This window comes from Carcharhinus amblyrhynchos, chromosome 6 (assembly GCF_965287045.1).
Source record: "Carcharhinus amblyrhynchos chromosome 6, sCarAmb.v2.hapA, whole genome shotgun sequence".
In the NCBI taxonomy this organism is placed as follows: Eukaryota; Metazoa; Chordata; class Chondrichthyes; order Carcharhiniformes; family Carcharhinidae; genus Carcharhinus; species Carcharhinus amblyrhynchos.
Genome location: NC_137329.1, coordinates 32800626 through 32826187, shown reverse-complemented (window position 1 = coordinate 32826187; position 25562 = coordinate 32800626). Strand labels below are relative to the sequence as shown.

At 40.0% G+C, this 25562-nt stretch overlaps 1 protein-coding gene across 3 annotated transcripts in view; it reads left to right on the top strand.

Annotated features, from left to right (window-relative positions):
• The window catches only part of pde3b (phosphodiesterase 3B), a 222405-nt gene that overhangs the window by 6929 nt on the left and 189914 nt on the right, over positions 1-25562 (top strand). The gene's annotated exons all lie outside the window — the stretch shown is intronic.

Sequence of the window (25562 nt, the reverse complement as noted above, 5' to 3'; positions counted from 1 at the left end):
TTGTGTATCAGTTAACAATTTAATATTTTTCTTCACATCGCACATAAAGCATGCAACCAGCACTAAAGTTAAAATGGAGACGTTATGAAAGGAAGTAAATCCTTCACAGAAAAAGTAATGCATCAGGGACAAAAATGAAAGATAAAACTGAAAGAAAGCAAAAATGACAACTTGCCTTTGTATACCATTTTTAATAGTATGAAACATAAGAAATAGGAGCAGGAGTAGGCCATCCAGCCCTTCGAGCCTGCCCTGCCATTCAATAAGATCATGGCTGATCTGTCATAGCTCAGTTCCACATTCCTGCCCTCTCCCCATAACCCTTAATCCCCTCGCTTATCAAAAACCCATCAACCCGCGTCTTAAAAATATTTAGCGAGGCAGCCTCCACCACTTCAACGGGCAGAGAATTCCAGAGATTCACCACCCTTTGAGTGAAGAAGTTCCTCCTCAACTCTGTTCTAAACTGCCCCCCCCCCCCCCTATCTTGAGGCTGTGCCCTCTAGCCCTACTGTCCTTTCTGAGCGGGAAGAGCCTCTCCACCTCTATCCTATCCATCCCATTCATCATCTTATACGTCTCAATGAGATCTCCCCTCATTCTTCTAAACTCTAACGAGTACAAGCCTAGTTTATTCAGCCTCTCCTCATAGTTCAACCCCCTCAACTCCGGCATCAGCCTAGTAAACCTCCTCTGCACTCCCTCCAAGGCCAAAATATCCTTGCGTAAGTGCGGCGACCAAAACTGCACGCAGTATTCCAGCTGCAGCCTCACCAGTGCCCTGTACAGTTGCACTTTGCCTTCAACTGCCTTGGCCTAAAGTTCTGGAATTCCCCTCTCGCTCTCCTAAGATGCTTTCAGAACCTTCTGTTTAAAAATAAGGGATTGCTCATTTGAGGCCTCACCAATGCCCTATACAGCTGCAGCAAGACCTCCCTACTTTTATATTCAATCCCCCTCGCTATGAAGGCCAGCATCCCATTAGCCTTCCTGACCACCTGCTGCACCTGCAGGCTGGGTTTTTGCGACTCATGCACAAGGACCCTGAGGTCCCTCTGCACCGTCGCCTGCTGCAGTTTTTCGCCACGTAAGTAATAGCCCTTCCTACCATTATTCCTACCAAAGTGGACCACCTCGCACTTGCCAACATTAAATTCCGTTTGCCAGTTCCTGGCCCATTTGCCCAGCCTATCTAGATCCTTCTGCAGACTCTCCACACCCTCCGCGTAATTTGCCGTTCCACCAATCTTGGTATCATCAGCAAATTTCGACACCATACACTCGGTTCCCTCCTCCAGATCATCACACCCCAAGGCAGTTCACAGCAGTTATAATCAAGCAAAATTTGACAGGAAGTAATAGTCAAGATATTAGGCAGGTGACAAAAAGTTTGGTGAGAAAAGTAGATTTTATTGAGGGCCTTAAAGCAGATGAAATAAAAATGAGAAACAGTGGTTCAGGGAGGGAAATCCAGGAAGATTTTAAAGCAGGCCCTAAAAGTGCTGCTCACAGTGGAATGAAGGCAATTTGAGATGCATAAATGGCCAGAAACGTAAGTATCTGATCAAGTTAGAGATGGGCAAGGCCACGAAAGATTTGAAAAATAACATGAATTCAAAAACTGAGATGTTGCCAGACAGGAGATCAGCAATTATGGATAGATAAATGTGACTTCGTGTGAGTTTGGATCCGAGCAGCAGAATTTTACAATGAGCTCCAGTTTACAGAAGTTGCAAAGTGCGAGTCCAACAAAGAGACCGTCATTGTAGATTGGAAATTGCATTCCTGGATCTTAATGTACTGGCTATTAACTGGTCAGTAAGGTAAGAAATGTTTCTGACTTGCAGGGTGGAAGATAGTCACATTTGGTTTGTTGTGAATGGTCATGTTACTTTGTGTGTGTGTATAGTCACTACTTAGTTGATGAAATTCAGGAATCAGTTGTTGCAATTGGTGAATGTGACAAGTTGGTCTGTTTTTGGTGATGATTGAGGGAGGAGTTTGGGACAAAGCTCAGAGAGTACCTGTAATCACTTAGTTGTTGCTGCTGGATATTTTCTTTCCCTTTGAATGGCACAACATGGACTTCTCTGACATCATTCTCTCCTTAGAGTATTGAGCTATTTGCTTGACTTAACGTTTGGACAGAAGGGATGGAAAGGCTGTCAATAGGGATGAGCTATATACAAGAAGCTTGAAAATATTATTTCTGATAATGTGAATGAATGCTTAATTCATCTGAAATTCTGCAGTGACAGATCATTTCTAGATGTGTTAAGCAATCTCCTTTGGCTGTGACTGAATTTTCAATAGAAAGTCTGACAACACCAGGTTTTTAAATCGGTTGGACTAAAACCTGGTGTTGTCAGACTTTTTACTGTGTTTACCCCAGTCCAACGCCGGCACATCCACATCATGACTGAATTTTCAAGCCATAGTTAAATCTCTAGTTCTTCTGACCTTCTGAAACTATTTGTACTTCTCTCTATCATTGCTTTGTGATCAGAATGGTCAGATTGGAATTGGCCTGTGTCATTAATGCCCACTAATGCTGTGTTCTACCAACAAATTGCATTTCTCTGTCAGAGCACGTGGGTCACATCACTGCAAAATCATAGTTTTTTTTAATTTAACACAAGAAACTGAGTTTAAATACACAGTCATCAACCTTTAGAGATTAAATCCAACCACGGTTCAGTGAAAAAAAATTGAAAATACAAAAAAAAATAAAATCAGTATGCCCAATGCATTTTTTAGATAAAAAACTTTACAGTGAAATGCAAAATGTGGTTGTGCATAGTTGTAAGGTTATAATTGATTTTAATTTTTTTTGCCTTTTGCAATTCAGTATCACAGGCTTTGGTTTCAAAACATGAAATTGGATGAAGTGCGTTAACTTGAGTATTGCTGAAAAAAGACTTTTTGTCAAAGCTTTTCATCTTGCACTCATCAGAACAATCACAAGAATATCAATGTTGGGGAAAGCAACAACTTTATTCTGTGTGAGGAGAGTGTTTTTTGGTTGGCAAATGCAGGGTGTTGCCTTGGAGAAAGCAGCAGTTAATGGTGATTGACAGTTAGCTACCAAACTATGTTTGAAAATTTACTACACAGCTTGCCTCTGGACAAGATATTAGTCACTAGCATGATGCTGCCATCAAGTCAAAAAGATGTTCTGCCTATCACAAATGAAAAATATGGCTTATGTATTTTAGTGTGAGTGATACTCGGTATGTAGGCTACACATGTCAAAGACTGGCAGATATAAAACACCACGTCCCTTCTGCTGTTTGCAATAGGCATAGTGCAGACTATACCCAATCAGCCTGTGTTTACAAAACTTAAAACACAGTGTCGAATATTTGATGTGATTCTGCGATTGGACATCATTACCAAAATAATTCTCAGTGTTCTAAAAATTACACTGACAGCCAATTTAAGGTTGTTAGTCAGGCTCGCTGAGCAGCATGTTTTGTATGTACTGGAATCTGCATATTGAAATACACAACCCTGTTCCTTGCAGAATAAAGGAACCTTAACACACACTGCAGCTGTTTTAGCTAAACAAAATAATTATTCGCTACTTCACTGCTCATGGCAATGCCACGACCAATCAGAGACCAACTGCTTGGTTTAAATTTTCAGGCAATGTCAGTAACCATTGTTGCCAAGTTAGATAGTGAAATTGTAGATTGCTCAGGAGAGACCATTGTATGCCCCATTTAAAAGGTGGTGTCAAGTACACATGGAGCCCCAAACAGAAACATTAGTATCAAAAGAACAAGTAGAACTGTTACCAAGACAACAGACTTTCAGGCTTTTGAATTAAGCACTTGGATACCAAGAACCTATGTAATTAAAATTTGATGGTTTTGACAACCTAGGACCGATCCTGTTGTAGAAATATTGATATGTTATCGCAGGAATAAAAGAAGAGGGCAGTGGGACAAAAATGAGAGAGCACCTGCCACAGCTCACAGCTTTTAGCTCAAAGCCCCATCTAGATAGCAAAAATACCAAAGAAGAAAAATCAATCATCAGAGAAGACCCAAAATATTTCAGAAGAGACACGATCTGGTTGCAATTTGGAGAGTGACTGAATTCTTTTCTTTTTTGTTCATGAATTGGAATTGTATTTATTGAAATAGCATCCCATTAGAATCTTTTGTTAATAGTTTAGTAAAGTTGTTCACAGATAAATTAATTGTTGATTTTAGAGTGTCGGGGATTTATTTTGTATTAAACCACTAGGAGTTGCTGAAGAGCAGGTGACTTCACACACTTTTACAGATTGAGGCGAGGTATTTCTGTTTGTGGGTTTTGGTGTTAGTTCCCAGAGAGGGGAATCAACCATTGCATCATATTCCCCTGCCCCAGTCCACTTTGCAACCAATCAGCACTCTCTTTTCAGACAGAATAAAGTTGTGGTTTCTCCTGACATTAGAAATTTTGGGATTATCCTGAAATGCAAGATGAAAAGATTCATCAAGTTTCAAATTCTGCACTACCAAACAACAATAAGTTTCATTAACTGAATTTTGCTTTTATGATGATATCTGCTGTACGTGCGTTATTTTCACTCATTGGTAAAACTGGCTCGATCGGTAAATTTTAATTTTTGTTTTTGTCAGTTCGTTCCCTTTCTCCCCTTTGCCCAATTGATAGCACAATCACTTCCATCTTAGATGTTCCTCTGTTCAAGCCTTGATGTAGGATCAATCTTGACAAACAGTCAATTCAGTACTGAGTGTAAGTTACACACACCATTTTTCTGATGAGACCTCAAACTGATTAAAATTAAAGTGCTAAAACACAATTTAAGTAAGAGTGCCAAGGTTTCAGGAGGCCTGGATACGATTCCTCCTTCAATCAACGCCACCAAAAAATACATTCTCTTATTGTATGTATAGTTGTGTGGCATGCCCCCTGTGTTGTTGACATCATAACAATGGTTACAGCTTGGCATTCTTCTGTGAGAAATGATGAGACCTGAAATAAACATCCTTTCTCTTGCCTAAAATGTGATTTCTTTCTGGGATGCATTCTACAGGCATCTGATAACAACTCTTACATTGCTCAAATTTTGATTTTTGTGGTCAAGAACCGATTTCCCTCATTTAAAGTTTGATTTATTATTGTCACATGTTTTAGCATGCAGTGAAAAGTATTGTTTCTTGCGTGCTATACAGACAAAGCACACCATTCATAGAGAAAGAAATGGGAGAGTGCAGAATATAGTGTTACAGTCATAGCTAGGTATTCAGAAAGGTCAACTTAATGCAAGATTGGTCCATTTAGAAGTCTGATGGCAGCAGGGAAGAAGCTGTTCTTGAATTGATTGGTACATGACCTCAGACTTTGTATCTTTTTCCCAACAGAAGAAGATGGATGAGAGAATGTCCGGGGTGCATGGGATCCTCAATTATGTTGGCTGCTTTGCCGAGGCAGCAGGATGTGTAGACAGAGTGTTTGTGTGACAGATTGGCTACTTTCACGACCTTTTGTAGTTTCTTGCAGTCTTGGACAGAGCAGGAGCCATACCAAGCTGTGAAACAGCCAGAAAGAATGCTTTCTATTGTGCATCTATTAAAGTTGGTGAGAGTCATAGATGACATGCCAAATTCCCTCTTTCTTCTGAGAAAGTAGATGCGTTAGTGGTTTTTTTTTAACTATTGTGTTGGCGTGGGGGAGGGACCATGACAGGTTGTTGGTGATCTGGACACCTAAAAACTTGAACCTCCCATGAAAGCTCAATAAACAAAAATAAAATTTCCATTTTTAAAAATAAGGATGGGTTACATTCTTGAAGTGTAATTTGTAGATTAAACTGTGAGTTGATTGACTCTGGCTGCCCCATCTGTGAGCCACAGGGACGTTGGTTGTTCATTTGGCAGCAGAGAATGGGAAATGGTAGAAAAGTTACTGTGTCTTGGCCTTTACCCTAGCCAACATGTTGCTGGTTGCCACCAGCCCTGGCAACGTGTTGCTGGCTGGTGGCAACATGGCTTCCGAGGTGGTGAGACATGACAGTGGTCCTGGTCTGCAATTGGTACCCAGCTTGAAGTGTTGGTACCTTCATTGGTTATTTTATGGGCAGGGTCCTGGGAAATCCTGACGTTACTGCTAGGACAGCTCTGAGTGGCTGCAGACAAATACTCCAAGCCAAGGACAAGAGCAGAAAGATCTTGTTGCATTCTAATAATGACACGTTGGAATATTTTGCCCATCAAGACAGACTAGAACACAGTTGTAACTGTGCAGACCCTTCAGGCTTACCAATTGCATTAAACTGACAGGCCATGGCTGACAGCGTTATAGAAAAAAGCTGCTGTATTTGAAAACATGCTATTAGAAAGTGTTCTTTCTCTACATAACTACTTTGCATATAGCAAGGTTGAAAAAAAGTGCCAACAAGAGTGGCCAGTTAAACTTCTTTTTGATGGTAATTGTTAAGAGATACTCAGACACCAGAGAACTCCAACGTTTGCATGGTAATCTTTGGTTAGGTGTGCTCAAGACTTCGAGAGACACTTAAACCTACACCTTTCTGATTGCGAGGCAAATGGATAAAGCCGACAAATTTGATTAAATTTGTTCCGCTCAGTAACGGTTTGTTTGGTATCATTGAGTAGCTAAATGAAAATGAAATTGCACTATGGCTTTGACTGCTGTTTTTCAGGGATAGAGCTGAAGCACTATAAAAGCTTTTGTGATTGGCTACCTTGTTAAAAGTCATGTTAACCCTACAACTAGGGAAATTTATACTCGATTGAATGATTCAATATAACCAAACATTCACTAATTATTGAAAAAGCTTTGTCAGCCATGCAGCACATGATGCAGAAAAAAAAATTGCATTTCTTGGTGAACAAGAATCATGTATCAAGAGCAGTTGACACTAATATTATAAATGATAGTTACGAGTATGGAGCAGAAGAGAGCGCTTCATTTTGATTGTTGCAAACCTATTGGCTAATATTAGAGACAGAATTCCTGATGTGCTTTATTATACCGAAATTGCAGAAGGCAAACACTTTTACATACTGATGTGTAAATATAAAATTATTCAATGTTAATTTATACAGATGAGGTTACCTATATTATGTGTCTTTGATTTACCATTTGCTTTCGAATAAGGTGTTATGCCCAGTAAGGGCATGTCTTATTCATAATTTTGAACATAGGCTGTGATCGTATGGAAACTCTTACTTTTAAAAATGGTGATCAACAGGATTCTTCAGGTGGCTGCCAAGGTTCAGAGTACCATTGGAAAATCTAAAATTTAAGCACCCTGGTTTGGGGGAGGAGGCTTTCCTCTTTCGAATGGACGTACCCTTTCTGTGGGATTTGCACCTTCCATTCTTTGCAGACTTCATGTCTCCCATGTTTGTGATTTAAGGGAACTGCTAGTGATCAAAATACTGCGGATGCTGGAATCTGAAACAAAAACAGAAAATGCTGCAAACTCTCAGCTGGTCTGACAGCATCTGTGGGGAGTGAATAGAGTGAAAAGTCTGACAACACCAGGTTTTAGTCCAACCTATTTATTTGATAATATATTATCAAATAAGTGTCAAGAGCCATCCTCTATTGCTATTGTATAGCAATGACTTTAAGCTTGAAATTATTCTTGATGTACAGTAGCAGTTGATAATGTGGCTTCTAATATCAAAATGCTTTTATTATTCTGAGGAACAGCCTGCAAACATCACCACTGTGGAACATCAGCTGCAGACCAAGGTAGTAAAACTGAAACTTGTTTAAACTTGGAGACTACTGTACCTTGAAAGCTTCCCAATCTGATTCCTAATCCAAGTCCAAGAGATACAGGCACAAATCTAAAACCACACTGATTATAGACAGTGACAGAAAACGTTGCAGTTCTCTCCATCCTGTCCGTAACAAAAGCTTTATTTTAATTTTGTTAAACTTGCAGATGAAGGAATAACGTAGAAACTAAAGCACAAAAACCTGCCAATTGGCCCAACTGATCACTGTCATTGTTTATACTTCACACAAGCCTCTCCCACTCTAATTACCTCGTCCCACATCCCTCTATTCCCTTCTCTGTCATGTCTCCCTTGGATAAAAACAGTGCTAACTGCTTAATCATGTCATGTTTCATACTCTCACAACTGTGCAAAATAAAGTGCTCCCAAACTCTATCTGATTTGGATTCCTTTTATTTGTGCATCTGTTTTGGACTAAAATAACTGAAAGGGTTTCTCCTGATTCCCTATCAAAACCCTTTATAATTTGAAATACTCAAGTTTTTTTTCCCTCCCATTTTGCCCCATCTTTCTTGTTTGCATCTCCTGTGTCTTCCCCTCTCTCCACTGGTCTGTGGCCCTTTCTTGTGAAAACACATGCAAAATTAGCCAATTCCACATGGGGAAAGTAATCACTAACAGTCAGACAGTAAACAAAACTAGAGATGTATTCTAATAGTTTGTAATTAAGTTTTGACTGCTATTTTGAAATGTGTTGTGTCAAGAGTACTCCATCTCTCTTTTTAAAACCAGCTTCAAAAGTGTTGTGGCATTGCATATTTTGTACTAGAACTTTGGTCGGAACATAAGGAAAAAGATAACTTGAATCATTGAGTTATGATGACTGAAGACAAACAAGATGATGTGCCAATACCACTTTTTTGCTTGCAGACTTCCTCTGTTTGTGAGATTGCTTATAATAGACTGTTTAAATGCAACTGGCTAATCGGACAGAGTTTGCGAGATAATGACCATACTTGACTGGAGCTTTTTAAATTGCCTGCAAAGTAAGACCAGAGATGTTAGCATAACCTGTGCTTAGCATTTGAAATATAGTGTACACTAAATTTTTAATTAAGAATTATTTTGCTCATCAAGTCCAAACACTTTTTAAAATTAATTACAATTTTATTAAAGCAAGACGAGTAGTAATGGAATGATAGTAAGATTTGAACTCAAACTCAATTTTTAGTATAACTGTTTTATATTAAATGTAGATTATCCTGGCAAAATTTTTCCACCTTGTGGTAAAAGCATTTTCTTGTAGAATATTTGAAGATACAGTATATTCTCAAGGTTAATATGTTGAGATGTTAGAATTATAGTTCTAATTGTTAGAAAAAGTGTTATATCATTAATTACGTGACCATTTCAAGTAACTCTTAGCTTGACTGAAATGAAACTTGATAAACGCTCTCATTTTTAACGAAAGCTGTTAAATATTACGCCCAGGAACAACAGATGTATAATATGCTTTTTTGTACATTGCACATCATTGCCTTTGGACTACGTTATTTTAACATCATTGAGGTGGTCCCTGCATATTTGCCTATCTCAGATATATATGTTGCACTTAAGTTACGTTGTGTATCTGTAATACTTAAAATCTTGAGCATGGATCCATAAAATACAATCCAGTGCTTAATACACTTGTGTCAATTTCTACTCTCCTCCTGAAGTTAATGGCTGTTGGGGTTGTTAGAAGCCTAGTCCACTCGACCATTTGTAAGAGTGTAGGCAATGCTTTTTAGAAATTTATTTGAGTCTGGCGAGTCTCACGGAAAACTCCAATCCTTTCCTCAGCTAATTTTCCTGCAGCTATCTGTTGCAAACAGGAATATAAACTGCCAATTTTCCTCTACGTAACTGAGAGGGTATGATGTCAGTTTATAGCATCCTTGCTGAAATTAACTAACAGATTCATAGGTGATTGAACTTGAGGTTTTCCTGCTTTATGTTTCTCAAGTGCCAAAAAAAACTTCTTCATCTCCCAGCTGTCCTTAAGTGTGCCGACCGTGTCCTTTTTTTTAGCAAAGCAAAATAAGTGCTGGTATACTCAACAGTCAGGCAAAATCTGACATTAACAAAATTAACAGAGTTAATGTTCCAGGTTAATGACCTTTCATCAGAGATGAAATGTTAACTTGTTTCTCTTTCCACAGAGGCTGCATGCCCTGTTGAGCATTTTCAACACTTAGTGCTTTTATTTCAAATTTGAAGCATTTTGCTCTTGTACTATATTTTGTGTTTACACTGTTCTTAGTATAATACAAATATGGTTGCATACCTGCTTTCAATGCAGCCTGTAGCTTTTGGTGACTCTTATGGTGGTGATGGTGGTAGTATGACTATGCCATATCACATCTCACTTAAGTCTTGCTCTTTGGGCCTAGGGCTCAGACTCACCCTCTGTGATGCATTCCTAGACTCCTTAACCCAGTCCATAGGGATACGTAATCACACCATCTCCATGATTATCTGCCACACTGGATCCCTGCAAGGACATGTCTTCAGCCCCTTGCTATACTTCTTGTTCATCTATGATTATGTGGCCAAATTCCATTCCAAATCTATTTTCAAGTTTGCCAGTGACACCACCGTTGGATCTCAAACAATGATGAGACAGAGTACAGGTAAGAGAGAATCTGGTGAACTGAAGTAACGACGATGCAAGCGAAATGAAGAGATAGTAATCAACGTCAGGAAATGTAATGGAGGACATGCACCTGTCCACATCAACGGTGATGAAATAGAAATGGCCGAGAGCTTCAAGTTTCTAGGTGTCCAAACCACCAATCTGTTCTGCTCCTTCCACGCTGACATCATAGTTAAGCATGCCCACCAATGCCTTCACTTTCTCAGGAGGTGAGGGCAATTGGGCATGTCTACTACTACTGTCACCAATTTTTACAGAAGCACCATAGAAAGTATCCTTTCCGGATGTGGTTTAGCTTGGTATGGCTCCTGCTGTGACCAAGAAACTCATAAGGGTTGTGGCCAGTCCATCACACAATCCAGCCTTCCATCTATTGATTCTGTCTACATTTTAGAGCTATGTCGGAAATGCAGCCTGCATAATCAAGGATCCCACAAACCCCGGACGTACTCTCTTCCACCTTCTTTCATCGGGAGAAAGGTACAAACGTCTGAGAACATGTCTCAAAAGCAGCTTCCCTGCTGCCTTCAGACATTTGAATGGTCGTATCCTATATTAAGTTGATCTTTCTCTTCACCCTATTTGTAACTGCAACCCAAAATCTGCACCATATCCTTTTCTTCTGCCCTTGGTAATCTGGTATATTTCATTTGTATAGTGTGCAGGAAACAATGCTTTTCACTATATCCCAATACATGACAGATCAACTCAAACCTACCATTTTAATGTCGGCAATATTTATCTTCATAAATGGCTATGGGAGTTTGTGAATATTGTTTTAGATAATGAAGTATAAAGCAGTGTGTTCTGGCTCTATTTTTCCAGAACCCTTGATCCCTCTAGTGCCTCTGGATTACTTGTCCAATAACTATTTAACAAGCTGCTCTTTCTGTCAGTTAGAACAGAACAGTTGGGAGAACAGTTGCTTTCAGCTTTTGTCACAATGTTTTTACTGTTGATTCCATCTGCCTCCTGCACTATTAACAGTTTTAGTGACCTATTTATGCCTGGTATCTGATAGGTTGTTGATTCACCCCACTGATGCAATGACAATGCAAGCAAAATGAAGAGGTAAGTAATCGACGTCAGTGCATTAGAGACATGAGTGCAAATTCTAGGCTGATAGCTAAGTGCTGCATTGAGAGAATGCTTATGGATGAATTGTTACTTGTCTCTCTCTTTTCATTCTACTTCATTTTCCGAGCTTTTCCACTGTGTTTCATTCTCTGACCATGCTAAACCTAGAATATCTGTGTCAGAGTAGAACAACCAAATGTCAAGAGTGCATGCTTTTTTCCACTGGATAAGCAGTTTGTAACTTGGGTCATGCACACACAATATAGATTTGAAATATAACTATCTGCTAACATTGCTGCTTGTGTGAGCATCTTGTAATTTTCTGTGAGAAAAGAAGGCTTTTTGTCTCCATTGGTTGGATTTCTGGAATTTCATGACAAGATTTCAAGCCTAAAGGCTTTTACTGCAACAAACAAATGAAAATCAACCTTGACTGAATACTATTAAGCAGGCAACTCATATGCTAAACTATAGAACAGGAATGCCGCCTTAGTTTCTTAACAGCATTGACAACCCCATGCTTAATTTATATGTTACGCTGCATGTCAAGTTGTAGTATTTATAGGGACCAGTCCAAAGTTACTCAGTTTCCAGTGGGTATCTGTCAAAACGCAATTCCCTCGATGAAAATCCCCAAACTGACTTGCAGTAAAAGGCCTGCTCTGATGATTTCTTCCGACCATGTCATGATGACCCTTCCAGTGTCCTTAAATCTCTGCAAGTTCATCTCTTTAACTGGAAGACAGGTTCCCACAGGTATTTTGCCTGATAGCAAACACTGGATAGGATTTTCCCTATTGCTCTTGGCAGTTGTTGTTTCTGATACTCTGGTCAAAGGTTTCTGCATCAGTAACTGAAACACTGCAATTTTACACAAATTACCTGGTGTTGTCAGACTTTTTACTGATTTTACACAAAGCCAGGTCAACTGCCTCTCCCTTTGTGTTCAGGTGTTAAATTTGACAGTTGGGTTTCAATAAAATTTGGCCTTGTCCCCGATCCCCATGTAACCCAGTCATGCTAGTTCTGCCTGGCAAAAAGCTAATAATAAGTGATCACATGCTTCATTTTACTTTGAATTAAAAGGGACTATTTAAAATATCTTGTGGTCATAACAAAATTTGATAGCATGTGCATTTGCATATTTTTTCCAAGAATATAAAATTTTGCCTCTTATAAATTTTGTGGTACTTGAAATACTCTTTTGCGTTCAAATTAGATTTGTATCTGTTTTCTAAATCTGATCTGAAATCTGCTACACCCAGCCTAACAGTTTTGAACAATAAAGCTTGGGATTAATAAACATTAAAGCATCGTTATTCAACTGAGTATTATTCAGTAAGTCATCACCTTGTTGAACTTGACTTTTTTTCAATGAAGATACCATTTCGTGAATAAAATCATTTGAGATTTAGTGTCTTTATAGCAAGTATAAAGTTAGTGTTCACAGAAATATTGTATTGTAAAATTATTTATCTTACTGATGCTGAAGGGTATCATTTACAAATAAATATTACTTAAGATGCTGAAATGTTTGTTTTTTTTATCTTCCAAGTCTCTCTTTCCTGTTATTCACTTAATAATGTTGAATTACTTGCCTGAAATTTTCTATTTTTTTTCCCCCATCCTCAAAATGTTTTGTAGTTATTTTCACGTGCATGACTGATTTTTGCCATTTGCATTCCCGCCTTATTTTCATAGCTGAAGCTGCCATATGTATAGCATTGTCCAATATTTTTTCTCTCCGTTGTGTTGCTTAACATAGTATCTGCTTCAGCCTGCTACTATGCTAATCCGCTTTTCACAAGTCCTCAGTGCAGCCAAGACCCTGTATCAGTTCTTTTTGATCCAATTCTTTGTTTCTTTTATTTCATTCCAACTTATTAACTGGTGTGTTGCTGTTGGCTGATCCATTTTGCACCACTGCTCAGATGAAGTATCATCCAGACTCTCAACATTAGCTCTGTTTCTCCATACAGGTGCTGTCACACCTCCAGATATTTTACAGCACGTTATGTTTTTGTTTCGGAGTCTAACATCCACGGTAATTTGCTTTGCTCCATAAATGTTGAGGTACATTTCAGGATTTGATTCATTACTTCCTGATCATAGTGCATGCTACTGACACAGTATGTAAATTGCTGCCACAGATTTATATGTACAAATCACAAACAAGATGATCAGAAAAAGAAATTGGAAATCTCATTGAACAAATTGTCCAGTCAAGCTATGGGGTACAGATAGAAGGGTAACTTCTGTGAGCTGTCGAATGTTACACAACCAGTTTTATGGGTTAATTGTGATTTTTGTTCCCTCTTGGAATTGGGAACGTTTTTGGGGGCATGTAATGCACGCATTATGATTTAATATCTTTTAGCTGTATGTAGTTATCTCAGTAAAGAAATTATGGCAGTTGCAAACAATGTGAGAAATTGTTAATTTCTTGCTGGTTTGTGGAGTTATTGGAAACATTGAGTGACTATTCTCAATTCTGGTTATCCATCTTCATTGAGATTATATTTATACATTTGGATATATGATGGAAAAATTAATGGAGAGCTGGTTGGTTCAGCCACTTGGATTTTTTGTTTCATTGCTGTCTGATGGATTGAGGAATAATCGTTTGTGATAAGTACTTTTCCAGTGTGGTGGAGGCCACTTTTTTGCTGTCATGTATTCAAAATGTTCGCTACAATGGATGCATTTTTTTGAGGTAGTGTCTGGAAGTTGCAAAGCACCAATCAAAGCCATTTATCACATAATTCACTCTCCAAGGGTATCTCTCACTATTAGTTTCAAATCATCGACATGTCAGCACAATGGTTAGCACTGCTGCATCACAGAGTAGGGGACCTGGGTTCGATTGCAGCCTTGGGTGACTTATGGAGTTTGCACATTCTTGCATGTCTGCATGGGTTTCCTCTGGGTGCCCCTGTTTCCTCCCACAGTCCAAAGATGTGCAGGTTAGGTGGATTGGCCATGTTAAATTGTCCCTTGGTATTCAAAGATATGTAGATTAGGAGAATTAGTGGGTAAATGCGTGGGGTTTTGGGGTTGGGTGGGATGCTTGTTTGAAGAGTTGTAATTTGGGCTGAATGGCCTCCTTCTGCACTACAGGAACTCGGTGGTATTTTATGGTTCTATTGCTCTGTCAAACATCTGACTCTATTCCTGTAAAAACACATTTAAAAATTCAACTTCACACCTGACCATAAATTTCCCGACAGTAATGTTTTGATGCAGCAATAGTAGCATTAATGGCAATAATTCTAATTGATAAATTATTTGTTTCTTGTTGCAGTGCTTTTTTAAAAGAAACATATTCTCATCATTATTAGAAAGTTGATAAATTAAGTTACAGCCGTTTTTCCTCAAGAAAGAATTGTTTAAACAAGGCTTAACATTTTGAAATATCAAAAAATGTTATCTGAGCCTTTTTGGTAACATCCCTTGTTCCTTTGTTATAATTTTAACTTTTTCTGAGATTCTGGTAATATATAAAGAACAAAATATTTGGAAACTTGTCAAATGCGATCTTCAAATATTGTATTGATAGCTTGAATACCTGTTGTAAAAAGATTTTTAAGCTTTGAAAGTGTCATTTCTGGAATACCTTGTAACAAAAGCATACTCAGGCAGTAAACAATTTGGTAATGTTTAAATATTTGTTTCTTTGCATTGCTGTTGAGAACATTTGCCTGATTTATGTTTGACTTTGTAGAAGAACAGAACATACATTTTTCAATTCTATTGAGTGCATGTAATGAATAGGGTACAGATGATGTTGCATCACTTTTTGTTTCAAACGATGCCTAGCTTTCTTTAGTTGAATAAAAAGAGCAAATATCTGTGCTGTAATGAATGAGTTCATGAATATCCTACATCCACCTTAGAGATTTTCTAAGGTTAAAATCAATTTAGCTTGCATGAAATTTGAAGGGCAGCATTTAAGAGTATAAAGGAAACATGTCTCTTGTGCTTTGTGTATTTCGGTGGCAAATGTGCTGGTGTATATTTAGACAATGAAACGTTTAGTCATCTGAAACTTGCATGTTTATTTGTCAGATGTAACTGCATTTGATCTAGAGATCTCCCCTGTTTTGAGAATAATATTTTTAACCATGGAATAAATGTCAGACAAGCAAATCTTTACCTCCAAAGAGAATTGACTATGCATGAAGCATGATAATTGTTTTTTTTGATGTTGCAAGACACTAAGAGGCCAGTGTAAAAGCAAGATGTAGAATGAAAATGACAAGTGGCCAGGAGCTTGGGGCCATGCTCACAGACTGAACGGAGGTTTTCTGAGAAGCCATCATTCAGTATATGTTCAATGACCTAATGATGGACATTGTGAACATTTCCATCAACTTGTTCTTGTTCCAACATCGTAAATATTTTGCTTTTTTACTTTATCCTGTTGATTGTCAGTGTTGTTCTATGGTTCGTTGAATTGACATTTGAGATATTGGAAATTCGAGATTATGTATTGTTTCTTCAAAAAGAATTGGTAACAGAAGTTATGTGAACAGTGAATATTGATGGGCTTTGTGTTGATTTGACCAAACATATTAGTGCCTTTGAATTAAGAAAATTGGACTCTTAAGAACATAAGAACATAAGAAATAGGAGCAGGAGTAGGCCATCTAGCCCTTCGAGCCTGCCCCGCCATTCAATAAGATCATGGCTGATCTGTTGTGGCTCAGTTCCACTTTCCCGCCCTCTCCCCATAACCCTTAATCCCCTCTCTTATCAAGAACCCATCAACCCGCTTCTTAAAAATATTTAGCGAGGCAGCCTCCACCACTTCAACGGGCAGAGAATTCCAGAGATTCACCACCCTTTGAGTGAAGAAGTTCCTCCTCAACTCTGTTCTAAACCGCCCCCCCTTTATCTTGAGGCTGTGCCCCCTAGTCCTACTGTCTTTTTTGAGCGGGAAGAGTCTCTCCACCTCTATCCTATCCATCCCATTCATCATCTTATACGTCTCAATGAGATCTCCCCTCATTCTTCTAAACTCTAACGAGTACAAGCCTAGTTTATTCAGCCTCTCCTCATAGCTCAATCCCCTCAACTCCGGTATCAGCCTAGTAAACCTCCACTGCACTCCCTCCAGAGCCAAAATATCCTTGCGCAGGTGCGGCGCCCAAAACTGCACACAGTACTCCAGCTGCGGCCTCACCAATGCCCTATACAGCTGCAGCAAGACCTCCCTACTTTTATATTCAATCCCCCTCGCTATGAAGACCAGCATCCCATTTGCCTTCCTGACCACCTGCTGCACCTGCAAGCTGGGTTTTTGCGACTCATGCACAAGGACCCCGAGGTCCCTCTGCACCGTCGCCTGCTGCAGTTTTTCGCCACGTAAGTAATAGTCCTTCCTACCATTCTTCCTACCAAAGTGGACCACCTCACACTTGCCAACATTAAATTCCATTTGCCATTTCCTGGCCCATTCGCCCAGCCTATCTAGATCCTTCTGCAGACTCTCCACACCCTCCGCACAATTTGCCTTTCCCCCAATCTTGGTGTCATCAGCAAATTTCGACACCCTGCACTCGGTTCCCTCCTCCAGATCATCTATATAAATGGTAAATAGCTGAGGCCCCAGCACCGACCCCTGGGGCACCCCACTAGTCACCAACCGCCAATCCGAATAGCACCCATTGACCCCCACTCTCTGCCTCCTATTTGACAACCAATCCTCTATCCACGCTAACACCCTACCCCCAACTCCATGTCCCCTGACCTTCTGCAATAACCTCTTGTGAGGTACCTTGTCAAACGCCTTCTGAAAATCCAGAAAGACCACATCCACCGGCTCTCCTCTATCCACTGCCCTAGACACATCCTCATAGAACTCCAGTAAATTTGTCAGACACGACTTCCCTTTAATGAAACCGTGTTGCGTCCGCCCTATCAAGCAATTCCCTTCAAGATGCCTCGCAATTTCCTCTTGACTGGACTAATGTAAATTATGTGTTGTTCCACTCATCCAACAAGATGATTGTATGACGGTGAGATCATCAAATTATCATTATTTGTAATTTCATGAGTTGAGCTTTTGTCTAATAGCCATTTCAAGGCTATCACAAAGTGACACATGAAAACAAATTGCACAGGCTGTGATGTTTGCTTTAATGAGCTTTCTTAGATATTATTATAGACATGTTATAGTTCTGTTAGTAGTCCTGTGATGTTTGGGTGGCACAGGGGCACAACCGTTAATATTGCTACCACACAGCACCAGGGTCCCAGGTTCAATTCCGACCACTGGTCAATGTCTGTGTGGGGTGTGCACGTTCTCCCCATGGGTTTCCTCCAGGTGCTCTGGTTTCCTCCCACAGTACAAAGATTTGCGGGTTAGGTTGATTGGCCATGCAAAATTGATCCTTAGTGTTTGGGGATTAGTGGGGTAAATATGTGAGATTATGGGAATAGGGCCTGGGTGGGATTGTGTCAGTGCAGATTCGATGGGCTGAATGGCCTCATTGTGCACTGTAGGCGTTCTGTGTTTGGATTTTTTGATGTAACTGCTGTAATTTGATGTAATTTGCAAACTGATCTGCAAGGTGATGTAATAACTAGAGAGTATTTTGAGTTTGGTGAAATTTATTTAATCACAGTGCTTTGGGGTAGAAAATCACCTGGCAATTTACATTGTGTGCAAGTTTTAATATGAGAGCGAGTGAGATATTAAATGAGTACTTTGCGTCAGTATTCACCAAAGAGAAGGACTTGCAGTAGGGGGGACTGGTGGTATTGAGATGGCGGCGCGGGCTCGTTGGGCCGAAGGGCCTGTTTCCCGGGCTGATTTTGTTCTTTGTTCTTTGTTCTTTGGTGGATGATGATTTTGGGAAAGGATGTGTGGATAGTTTGTCATGTTGAGATCAAAAAGGAGGTGGTATTGGGGTTCTTGAGAAACATTCAGGTAGACAAGTCCCCATTGCCTGATGGGCTATACCCCAGAATACTGAGAGAGGCAAGGGAGGAAATTGGTAGGGCCTTGAGAGAAATCTTTGTATCCTCACTGGCTACAGGGGAGGTCCCAGAGGATTGAAGAATAGCCAATGTTATTCCTTTACTTTGTTTCAAAAGGGTAGCAAGAATAATCTAGGTAATTGCAGGCTGTTGAACCTAATGTCAGTGGTAGGGAAATTATTGGAGAGGATTCTTCAGGACAGGATTTACTCCCTCTTGGAAATAAGTGAATATATTAGTGAGAGATAGCGTGGTTTTATGAAGGGGAGGTTGTGTCTCATTAACTTGATCGAGTTTTTTGAGGAAATCAGAGAGATGATTAATGGTAGTAGGGCAATGGATGAAGTCAACATGGACTTCAGTAAGACCTTTGACAAGGTCCCTCATGGCAGACTGGTGCAGAAGGTGAAGTCGCATGGGATCAGAGGTGAGCTGGCAAGGTGAATACAAACATAGCTTGGTCAAAGAAGACAGAGGGTAGCTGTGGCAGGGTGCGTTTCTGAATGGAGAGCTGTGACAAATTGTGTTCTTCGGGGATCAGTGCAGAAACCTTTCCTCTTTGTAATTATATATAAATGATTTGGAGGAAAATGTAGATGGTTTGATCAGTAAGTTTGCGGATGTGGTTGGTGGAATTGCGGATAACGATGAGGACCATCAGAGGGTACAGCAGGATATAGATTGGTTGGAGACTTGGGCAGAGAGATGGCAGATGGAGTTAAATCCAGACAAATGTGAGAGAATGCATTTTGTAAAGTTGCATACAGATGGGAAATAAACAGTAAATGGCAGATCCCTTAAGACTGCTAATAGGCAGAGGGATCTGGCTGTTCAAGTAAACAGTCATTGAAAGTGGCAACACAGGTGGAGAAGGTAGTCAAGAAGGCATACAGCATGCTTGCCTTCATTGGCATTGAGCTTAAAAATTGGCAAGTTATGTTGCAGCTTTATAGAATTTTAGTTAGGCTACACTTGGAATATAGTGTTCACTTTTGGTCACCACACTACCAGAAGGATTTGGAGGCTTTGGAGAGGGCACAGTAAAGATTGACCAAGATGTTGCCTGGTTTGGAGGGCATTGACTATGAGGAGAGGTTGGAGAAACTTAGCTTGTTCTCATCGGAATAATGGAGGTTGAGGAGTGACCTCATAGAAGTCTACAAGATTATGAGGGGCATGGACAGAGTAATGAATGAAGAATTTCAATCTGAAGCTTATCTCCAGAACATAGCATTGTATATCTTCAATTTATTACTTGCTTCATTTCAGATAGGAGCTTGTTACCTGGGCCAGGCCAGGCCTATATTTGGATGTGAATGCCCATGCAGTCTCTTGCTCTGCTGAGTGACACACTTGTGAATATGTCCCAGAAAGAAGTCTCACAACACCAGGTTAAAGTCCAACAGGGAGTTCTCCACTCACCTGATGAAGGAACAGCGTGTTCTGAAAGCTTGTGGCGTTTGCTACAAATAAACCTGTTGGACTTTAACCTGGTATTGTGAGACTTCTTGCTGTTTTTTACCCCAGTCCAACACCGGCATCTCCACATTAAGATGTCCCAGGAACAGACAGTAAATATTTCCATGTAAATCCCACAAGGCAGTTTACTAATTCTGTACTGTTATTTGAATTACAACTGACAACAACTTGCATTTATACAGTGCCTGTAATGTCCCAAGGTTCTTCACTGGAGTATTACCAAGCTAGACCTGACACTGAGCCACATAAGCAAGTACCAAGACGGATGCCTACAAGTTTGGTCCAAAAAAAGTGTTTAAGGAACATCTTAAAAGAGGAGAAAGAGAGAGGTGGGAAGGTGGGGGTGTGTGGCGGAACTTGTGGTCCAGGCAACTGAACGCACGAACGCCAATTGGGACACACACAGGAGAGGCCAGACTTGGAGGAACAGATTCCCTGGTAGGAAGAGGAGCTGGGAGTTGAGAATGTAAAAAAAATGGAATAAACTGATTGCAGCAAGCTTGGTAACAGCTACTTCAAACCAGTATACAACCAATCGAAAGCCCCAATCATTATTGTCAGCACAGAAACAGGCTGGGGATAGTTAGTGGCAATTTGATCATCTTAGCCAGCATCATGAAGAACAAAGAGTGGATAGTCAGAAGCTTTTTCTCAGCTTGGAAGAGTCAATTACTTGGGAGCATAGGTTTAAGGAGCAAGGGACAAGGTTTAAGGGAGATGGATGAGGGAAGTTTTTTACACAGAGGGTGCTGGGTGGCTGGAACTTGCTGCCGAGGGAGGTAGTGGAAGCAGATACGATAGTGACTTTTAAGGGGCATCTTAAGAAATACATGAATAGGATGGAAATAGAGGGATATAATACCCGGAAGGGTAGGGAGTTTTAGTTCAGTCAGGCAGCATGGTTGGTGCCGCTTGGACGGCCAAAGTGCCTGTTCCTGTGCTGTAATTGTCTGTGTACTTTGTTCTTCATACAACTTCCTTCAGCTCGTAAAAGGTGGCAACTTTAATGAGTATTTGCATTTTGAGACAGCTTCTCATCTATTCCTCAACTCTCACTAATTGATGCGTCTAAGTTTTTGTTCTGCGGGATTATTTGAGTTGCCACTCTTCTGATCCAGAAGAGTGTTGTCACAATAATGAAATTTGGAGGTGACAAAAAGGCAGTCTAAGGATTCCTGCAGTTGAAATTACTGATGGTAACTACTACTGGTATGGAAGCAGATCAGTTTTGTAATGGACAGGATGTGAAATGCAAGCACACATTGGAGTTAAATAAGACAAGGAAGTTACAAACAGCCTTGTTCAACCCAAGATTTGTATTTGAAGTCGAAGAAAAATGTCAGTTTGAGGTAGCATATTCTGGTCTAGAGTGGTAACCAAAATGCATTCTTGCGTAGACGTGGAACTAATGTTAACAAGGCATGCAGAGATGAATAATCATGTCTTGTTAACTGCCTCATTTTATATGCAGGTGGCTTGTATCGGATAGATCAAATATTGTTGGAATGACTGTCCTTGCAATCCTTTTTAATACTACAATAAAATGTTATAAGGTCTAATTGATCAACTCCAAGCTCATTCATTGGTTCATCATAAAACACTAAAGTAAGACTCACAGATGTAATATGTTGCCCTCTTATTTGCACATTCAGTGGCTGAAAGTGTTAATTTCTTGTGTCCTCATTCCCTGATGATTTATTACGCTTACTTCAATGTAAAATCATTTTCTTTAAAACATATTGAAGTTTCTGAACCTGAGTTCAGGATGTTGTACAGGTTGAAGAGACTCAACCAATCTCACCTTATAAATGGATCATGAAGATGATGTGTGTTCTGTGCAAAAATGCACCTGCATTCATACTTGAAACTCCAGCTGGATCAACTTTCCATGCTTAATTCCTGCAACAGAAACCCATGCATCTTTTCTTTTCCATCCCTCTCAATTTCTGCTTTGTTGGACTTCTAATAGGTGGGCCATTCCGTAGAACCATAGAACATTACAGCACAGAAACAGACCTTTTTGGCCCTTGGCTGTGACGAACCATTTTTCTGCTTAGTCCTACTGACCTGCACCATGACCATATCCCTCCACACCCCTGTCATCCATGTACCTGTCCAAGTTTTTCTTAAATGTTAAAAGTGAGCCCGCATTCAGCACTTCATCTGGTAGCTCATTCCATGCTCCCACCACACTCTGTGCGAAGAACCAAACCCCCCCCCGTCAATATTCCCTTTAAACTTTTCCCCCTTCACCCCAACCTCTTTCCTCCCCTAGCCTCAGTGGAAAAAGCCTGCTTGCATTTACTCTATCTACGCCCATCATAATTTTACACACTTCTATCAAATCTCCCCTCATTCTTCTAAGCTCTAGGGAATAAAGTCCTAACCTATTCAACCTTTCTCTGTAACTCAGTTTCTCAAGTCCTGGCAACATCCTTGTAAACCTTCTCTGCACTCTTTTAACCTTATTAATATCCTTCCTGTAATTAGGTGACCAAAACTGCACACAATACTCTAAATTCAGTCACACCAATGTCTTACACAACCTTGCCATAACGTTGCAACTCTTATGCCCAATACTTTTATTTATAAAGGCCAATGTTCCAAAAGTACTTTTTACGACCCTATCTACCCGTGACGCCACTTTGAGGGAATTATGTATCTTTATTCCCAGATCCCTCTGTTCTACTACACTCTTGAGTGTTCTATCATTTACTTTGTATGTTCTACCTTGGTTTGTCCTTCCAAAGTGCAATACCTCATATTTGTCTGCCTTAAACTCCATCTGCCATTTTTCAGCCTATTTTTCTAGCTGATCCAAATCCCTCTGCAAGCTTTGAAAACCTTCCTCACTGTCCACTACACCTCCAATCTTTGTATCGTCAGCAAATTTGCTGATCCAATTTACCACATTATCATCCAGATCATTGATATAGATAACAAACAACAATGGACCCAGCACTCATCCCTGTGGGACACCACCAGTGATGTGGGTATGCCAGCGTTGGACTGGCGTAAACACAGTAAAAAGTCTGACAACACCAGGTTTTAGTCCAACCAATTTATTTGATAATAGACTCAAGCTTTCGGGGTTAGCCCCTTCGTCAGGTGAATGGAGAGTTCTGTGACCACCAGCCACAGGCCTCCACTCAGAGAAGCAATCCCCCACTACCACCCGCTGGCTTCTTTCATTGAGCCAACTAATCCAATTTACTATCTCTCCATGTACACCTAGCGATTGAACCTTCCTAACTAACCTCCCATGCAGGATCTTGTCAAAGGCCTTACCGAAGTCCATGTTGACAACATTCTGTGCCTTCCCTTCATCCGCTTACCTGGTAATCTCCTCGAAAAACTCTAATAGATTTGGTAAACATGACCTACTATGCACAAAGCCATGTTGACTTTCCCTAATAAGTCCCTGTCCATCCAAGTATTTGTAGATCCTATCTCTTAATACTCCTTCCAATAATTTACCTACGACTGACATCAAACTTACCGGCCTATGATTTCCCGGATTAGTTTTTGAGCCTTTTTTAAACAATGGAACAACATGAGCTATCCTCCAATCACCCGGCACCTCACCCGTTGGATACCGACATTTTACATATATCTGCCAGGGCCCCTGCAGTTTCAACACTAGTCTCCTTCGAGGTCCAAGGGAATACCCTGTCTGGTCCTGATCATTCATCTACTTTGATTTGCCTCAAGACAGCAAGCACCTCCTCCCCTTTAATCAGTATAGGTTCCATAACCTCCCTATTTGTTTGCCTTATTTCCATAGCTTCCATGCCAGTTTCCTTAGTAAATACGGATTCAAAAAACCTATTTAATATCTCTCCCTTTCTTTTGGTTCCATACAAAGCCAACCACTCTGATCTTCAAGAGGACCAATTTTATCCCTTACTATCCTTTTGCTCTTAATAGACCTAGAAGCTCTTAGGATTATCCTTCACCTTGACTACCAAAGCAATCTCGTATCGTCTTTTAGCCCTCCTGATTTTCTTCTTAAGTAGTTTCTTGCACTTCTTATACTCCTCAAGCATCTTATTTGTTCCCTGTTGCCTATACATGTCGTGCATCTCTCTTATCAGAGTTGCAGTATCCCTCGAGAACCAAGGTGCCTTATTCTTATTCACTTGGCCTTTAATCCTGACAGGAACATACATACTCTGCACTCTCAAAATTTCTCCCACTTCAAAAAGGCCTCCCACTTACCAATCACGTCCTTGCCAGAGAACAGCCTGTCCCAATCCACGCTTTTAAGATTCTTTCTCATTTCTTCAAATTTGGCCCTTTTCCAGTTTAGAACCTCAACCTGAGGACCAGATTTATCTTTATCCATGATCAAGTTGAAACTAATGGCATTATGATCACTGGAACCAAAGTGTTCCCCAACATACACTTCCATCACTTGTACAAACTCATTTCCAAATAGGAGATCTAATATTGCATCTTCTCTAGTTGGTACCTCTATATATTGATTTCAGAAAACTTTCCTGAATACGTTTTACAAACTCCAACCTGTCTAGACCTTTAACAGTATGAGAGTCCCAATCTATATGTGGAAAATTAAAATCCCTTACTATCACAACTTTGTTTCCAGCAGTTGTCTGCTATCTCTCTGCAGATTTGCTCCTCCAATTCTCGCTGACTATTGGGTGGTCTATAATTCAACACCATTAATGCGGTCATTACCTTTCCTGTTTCTCAGCTCCACCCATACAATTCATACAATCATAGAATCCCTACAGTACAGAAAGAGGCCATTCAACCCATCAAGTCTGCATTGACAACAATCGCACCAAGCCCCTATCCATGTAACTCCACATATTTATCCTACTAATCCCCCTGGTACTAAGGCAACTTAGCATGGCTAATCAACCTAACCCACACATGTTTGAACTGTCAGAGGAAACTGAAGTACCCGGAGGAAGCCACAAAGACATGGGTGAAACGTGCAAACTCCAGTCACCCAAAGCCAGAATCGAACCCAGGTCCATGATGCTGTGAGGCAAGAGTGCTAACCACTGTGCCACCCTGATTCCCATCATATTTAGCTAACTTCAATACTGCGCCCTTCCAACATTCTGTGAAGAATTTTTGGCTCCCTGACGTGATTTTTTTAAAACTTGAACAAGTATTTTTCTTTTTATCAGCTGCTGTGTCAACAAAGCCAGACTTGCTGTTCACAGAAAGTTGCAGTTGTAGCAGTACTAATGCAGTAACACCTTCATGGAACAAGTTTTACAATTGCAATCCTCAGATTGGATGTTGAGAATAGGTCTGAAAAGTAGGTACTTTTGAAATCATAGTTGACAATAAATAGGTCCAAACAGCTATGTTCTGTCAGGATTTAAAATGAACCTATGAATTTATTATTTCAATTTTCCAAATGGTCAAAAATTCTAGATTTTCTCTAGAGCAAAGTAAAAGGTAGCTTTGTAACCTGTTGTAGACAATCAGAAAATTTAAGATGGGTCTTCATAAAATTGTTGGAATTAAATGCATGCATGTGTGGCTGTCTTAAAAATGTCAGACTGTTTTCAGTAGTGATAACCGTGAAATATAAAGTCGATTTTTATTCAATGTGACAAATT